The sequence below is a fragment of the Elephantulus edwardii genome, unplaced genomic scaffold (assembly GCF_000299155.1).
Source record: "Elephantulus edwardii isolate Elephantulus edwardi_28Jun2011 unplaced genomic scaffold, EleEdw1.0 scaffold00303, whole genome shotgun sequence".
NCBI lineage: Eukaryota > Metazoa > Chordata > Mammalia > Macroscelidea > Macroscelididae > Elephantulus > Elephantulus edwardii.
In genome coordinates, this window is record NW_006400053.1 from 1,819,794 (window position 1) to 1,826,153 (window position 6,360).

At 39.0% G+C, this 6,360-nt stretch overlaps 1 pseudogene; it reads left to right on the forward strand.

Moving 5' to 3' along the window:
- Nucleotides 1-454: 454 nt before the first annotated feature.
- Nucleotides 455-715, forward strand: LOC102862523 (annotated as a pseudogene).
- Nucleotides 716-6,360: the final 5,645 nt, after the last annotated feature.

Genomic DNA, 6,360 nt, shown 5'->3' on the forward strand with positions numbered 1-6,360 from the left:
TTAAATTTGTGTCTTCTAGGCTGCGACACTTCCATGTTACATCTTCAAGGATATGAACATGCACAGCTAAGCACAACTGATAACAGTGCATCTAAATTCCAAAATAAATCTCCATAATAGTCTATGTGTTTCCTATTACCAAAGGGGCCCTTTAGAGTAGCGAGATAAGATCCTCACCCTGAAACCTACAGAGTCCCTTTCCAGCAGGGAGTAGATAAGAGAATGTGCTGTCCCCTTTTCATTATGAATCAGGGTGAACTCTCTCTCAAGGAGGAGTGATAAGGAATGGCAAAGGACACACTGACAAAGAAGATTAATCAGAACTGGCTTTGACAAGCACTGTGTCAGTTGGACAATTAAAAGAGACTTTCGCTTCTGGCCCCGCACAGACATCTCTTCTGAGGGTCACATTGAGCTGCCGCTGCTTTGAGGTAAGTCTTTAGAAATCACCACCATGGCGGAAGACATTAAGACCAAAATCAAGAACTACCGAACTGCCCCTTTTGATAGCCGCTTTCCCAACCAGAACCAAACCAAGAACTGCTGGCAAAACTACCTGGATTTCCACCGCTGCGAGAAGGCAATGACTGCTAAAGGCGGCGATGTCTCCTTGTGTGAATGGTATCAGCGCGTATACAAGTCCCTCTGCCCTGTGTCCTGGGTGTCAGCCTGGGATGACCGCAGGGCAGAAGGCACATTCCCTGGGAAGATCTGAACTGGCTCACCTTACCTCTCTGCCGGAATCTTAAATTGTGACTTAACTAATAATACTTACTGGAAAAATTTAGAAAAAAAAAAGAGAGACTTTCAAGGGGGGGGGGAAATGAAGAACAAATTGGGGAGGAGGATTAGAGAAAATAGTGCAACAATGAATGAATGAAAACCCCAAATCTCTGTAAATGTTCATTAAAATTAATAAAATTTAATAAAAAAAGAACTAAAAAAGATGCATGTATACCAATGTTTATTGCAGTATTATTCATAATAGTTAAAACAAGAAACCATCCCAGTAGAGGAATAAATTTGCTACCAAGTTTATCCTGACTCAGAGAATCTTATGAAAGAATTTGAGATTATATTATTATTTAAGAGAACAGAATATATCTACATTTAATTTTTATCTTAAATTTAAGCTTAAACTTAGTATATTTTGACATTATTTGATTTCAGATGTTTTGCAATGAAAAGATAATACTTCTGATGATTTTGGAGTTCAGTGTAAGAGTACAAATTAAAACCCACACACTAGACCAGAGAGGACTTCAGTCAGGGTTAGTGGCCCTTCACTTCTCTGGAGAAATGAAATTCCTCAGGCAAGCTTTTCCACCCAAAATGAGACCAGAGAAGATTTCATGAAGGCCATTTGCCCAATCCTTCCATGGAGAAGTAAGCTGTCCTTCCAGTCCAGGATCAGAGAGGACTTCAGGCAAGGAGAGTTGCCTTCTCTCTCCATGGAAAGGTGAACTCCCTAGCAAAGGGAGCATTTTTCACCAGCTGCAGGGCCAGAGAGGACACAGGCAAGGTGAGTTACCCTCCTACTCAGCTTCCTTTCCAAGGCAAAATTTCCTTCCAGCTGTGGAACTAGGAAGGTGACATACAAAAATCAGCTGAATTTCTCAGCAAAAAGAACATAAAAAAGGAAACAAGCAAAACAATACTAATTAAAATAGCTAACCATCAGACAAAATACTTAGGAACAAATCTGGCTAAAAAGACAAAACACCATAAAAAATTGAAAAAAGCAAAAATTTTGAAGCTCAGTCTCATATACTTTGGCATGTTGCCAGGAGGAAATAGTCCTTGAAGAAGGATATCATGCTTGCAAGAGTGGAGAGTCAGCACTTGATGAGATGGACTGACACAGTGACTGTGGCAATGGGGTCAGGTGTGTTGGAGATGGGGAGGTTGGTTCAGGATAGGGCTAGCTTCAGAACCATTGTTCATAGGGTTGCTGTGAGTCATAGGCAACTCTATGACACATAACAACTACAAGAAACATAAAGAGATCTAGAGAAATGGAACAATATACTGTGTTCATGAGTACCATTGAGTCGAAACTGACCCATAGGTGACCCTTCAGTGGGTTTTCAGAGGTGGTAAATGATACAGGAAGAGATTGTCTATGTTTATACTAAAGAGTAGCTGGTAGATTCAAACCCTGTGCCTTCAAATTGTCCAGCACAGCTCCTTACCTCTAGGCCACCAGAGCTCATGGATAGAAAGATCCAATATCATGAAAATGGCAAAGTTGCCAAAAGTAATCTACATGTTCAATAAAATCTCATGGGGATATCAGTTCCATTATTTAACAATATTACAAAGGAAATGTTTAATTTTATCTGGAATGGAAAGAGATTCTAAATAAGCAAAGCTCTACTGAAAAAGGAAAACAAGTTTGGAGATATCACGTTCCCTGATCTCAAATCTTACCACAAAGCCATAGTAATCAAGAGATCCTGGTGCTGGTACGGAAACAGACACATCGATCAACGTAATGGAATCTAGAACCCAGAAATCAACTCATCTAGCTATCCATGGTCAATTGATCTTTAAATTAATCAGAGAAAAACTAAGAACAACTGTAGAAGCCCTAATATACAGCATGAATAAACTTTCAATCAGGACAAAACTCCTAAAATCAGGAGAGAGGATAAAAAGGAACTGTAGGGAAAAAGATTTGACAATATCATAGCTGATAAGGGACTCATAACTTTACAAAACAATCTAGTATTTCAACAAGGAAAGGAAAATTACTCAGTCACAAAATAGGCACAAGTTATGAATAGACTCTTTGCCAAAGAAGAAATTCAGATGTTCAACAAACACATGAAGAAATTGTCAAAATCCTTAGTTATCAAAGAGAGGCAAATCAAAACATCAATGAATATCATCCTAATCAATCTTAACTAAACTGTGGTTAACTCTGAGAAGGAGGACCCCAGAATATTTGATTTGCTTATGCAAAATCTATAGTTGGACCAGGAGTCAGTGGTCAGACTAGATTAAGAAAACACTGCATGATGCAGAATCAGGAAAGGTGTATGCCAGTGGTGCATTGTATATGAATACCTTTTCAGTCTATATGCATAACAGATCATCTGGGAGGCTGGGCTCTGTGAGGAGGAATGTAGCCTTGTCAACACTCTGTGTCATACAAATGACACAATCTTGCTTGTTGAAATGGAGAAGAACCTAAGACACTTGCTGTAGAAGGTCAAATACTTCAGCCTTCAATATGGATTGAAACTAAACATCAAAAAACCAAAGATTCTTTTTCATCACTGGTCGAATAGGTAGCATTGTGATAGAGAAGAGATTGAGATTGTTAACAGCTTCAGTTTGCTTGATCCCACAATCAACACTCTTGGTACCAACAGCCAGGAAATCAAAAGGTGAATTGCATTGGGAAAGTCTGCCATCAGCGACCTCTCCAGAAGACTGAAGAGTGATTATGTCAATCTAGAGATGAAGATGGGCCTGTTCCAGGCCATGGTCTTTTTAACTACTTGGTATGCATCAAAGAGCTGGACAATAACTAAAGATGAGAGAAGAATTAATGCCTTTGACTGAGTTGTGGATCTAGAGAAGAGTATTGACTATACATTGGACTACTAAGAGAACAAACAATTTTGTACTGGATAGGGTGAAACCAGGCTGCCTCTTGGAGGCAAGGGTTTTGAAACTTTGTTTGATACACTTTGGGCATGTTGCAAGGAGGGACCAGTCTTTGGATAGGGACATAATGCTTGGAAGGGTGTTGGTGCAGCACAGGAAAGGAAGACCCTCGATGAGATGAATTGACTCAGATTCTAGGGTAATGAGAGTAGGTGTGTTAGTGACCATGAGGTTGGCTCAAGATAGAGCAGAGTTCAGAGCTATTGTACATATAGCGTCACTATGAGTCACAAGAGATCCAACAGCACATAAGAATAACAACATCCATCTATCTGTCTATCTACCTACCTACCTACCTACCTACCTACCTACCTTATAATTCACAATCTAGAACAAGGCATACATTACTAAGTAAATTGGGATATGGTAAAAGAGGAAAATATCAATAAATGAATGAAAACTCAACCTTTCTGTAAACTTTCACTAAAATCACAAAAATACCCACATATGGAATAACTTTATGTTTATGATTCTGAGACTAAGAAAAAAAATTAAAGAAATATGTTTTGTGTGTGCTATCCCAATGACAAATTGTTGTTGTTGTTATGTGTCATTGAATCCACTGAGAATCATAGAGATGAGTAGAGACCCAAAAGTCCTGAACTCAGCCCTATCTTGAGCCAACCTCACTGTCTCCTACATTCCTACCCCCAATTACTGTGTTAAATCCATCTCATCTTTGGTCTCCCTCTCTTGTCCTCTTCTAACAACAAATTATTGTAAGTCTGCTGTTAGGGACCTCTCTAAAGTACTGAAGAGCAATGGTGTCTCTCTGGAGACTAAGGTGCATCTGATACAGGCCATGATCTTTGCAATCATTTGTTATGCATCAGAGAGTTGGACAATGACTAAGGACTATAAAAAGGGAATTGATGCCTTTGAGCTTTGGTATTGGAGAAGAGTATTGAGGGTACCATGGACTGCTAGGAAAACAAACAGATTCATCCTGGAAAGGGTTAAACCGGCCTTGCTCCTTGGAGGCAATGATTCTGAGGCTTCGTCTGACATACTTTGGTCATGTTGTAATGAGAGACCAGTGCTTGGAGAAGGACATCATGCTTGGCAGGGTGGAGGACAGGCACAGGAGGGGAAAGGCCCTCTAGGAGGTGGATTGATTCAGTGACTGGGGTAATCAGGATGGGTGTGTCGGAGACAGTGAGATTGGCACTGGACAGAGCAGAGTTTAGGGCTGTTGTACATAGGGTTGCTATGAGTTGCAAGTGACTTGACGGCACATAACAACAACAACAACAACAATTTATATAACTAAAATCAGCAAAATATGGATGGTGCCTGAACACAGTTATTGTATATCCTAGGTAGTCAATTGAGTGGGATGGAAATGCTTTGATATTAAATAAAGACTTAAATAGTTTCTTCATTAATATATATTTTAGAATTTCTCTTTTTTGTCATAATTTTAGCATAATTTGTATGTTGTTGTTGTTAAGTGCCTTCGAGTCATAGGCGACTCATAGTGACTCTATGAACAAAAGTTCTCAACACTTGTGTGACTTTCATCCTTTCTCCAGGTTCATAGGGTTTCTGGAAGCAAGCTATCTGTGTAGATTTATAATAAATCTTTTAATAAAGTTATTTTCATAAAGGTTGTGTTTTGTTGCAGTGTTATAATTATCAAGTATTGGTATAAGATATCATGAGTATATGCCTTTAAAATAAATGCTGTTTATTTTTTCTGTTACGTTTTGTTGTTGTTAGGTGCTGTCAAGTTGAGCATGACTCATAGCGAACCTATGAACAAAATGTCTGAACTCTATTATGTCCTGCACCATCCTCACACTTCCTGACACACAAGAGCCCATTGCAGCAGTCACCAGGTCAATCCACCTGGTTGAGAATCTTCCTCTCCCTTGACAACCTTACACTCTTCCCAATATCGCGTCTCTCTCCAAGGAATAGTACCTCCTAGCAGTATGTCCAAAGTATGTGAAGCAAAGCCTCATGATTCTTACCTCCGAAGAGCACTCTGGCTGCACCCTTTCCAAGACCTATTTGCTCATCCTCTTAGCTGTCCATGGGATTTTCATTGCTCTTCTCCAACACCACAGCTCAAAGGTGTCAATTCTTTTTCTGTCATCCTTATTCATTGTTCAGGTCTTGGATACATAGCTAGTAATCAGAAAGTTTAGAAAACAGTTCAGAAATTCTAAATCCCAGCTCTAGGGAAAGACTTGTTCTCTTTGTGATTGTAGAGAAAAGTCCTTGTTTTCTTAAATATCTGTTGGCCTACCATTCTCTGGAAACCTCCATGTCTTGGTCTTCCCAGGCTTTAAGGAGGTAGTAGTACAGAGGCTTTCAGTTCAAAAGGATGCATCATATTCCTGGTGGTTCTTGCTTGGTGCTCTGAAACTCCTTTATCTTGGTTGGATTTCTTCCCCTTTTCTCTCTAGTGAGGCAAAGATATTACAGCCCACACTCTGTCAAAAAATCATCTTACATCCAATTAACAATGAGATGAGATGAATGGATTTTTGCATTGCACCCTTTTTAAATAATTTCTCGGGAGATCATTTTTAGTTTCCACATTTTATCTATGTGTATTTTGAGAAAACAATTCAATAATACAAAAGATTGATAACGAAAAGAAAATATTACTATTGAATGTGGTGTCATTGATTTAAGAAAGAATAATTGAAAAGTAATAAAAATACTTAAATTAAATAA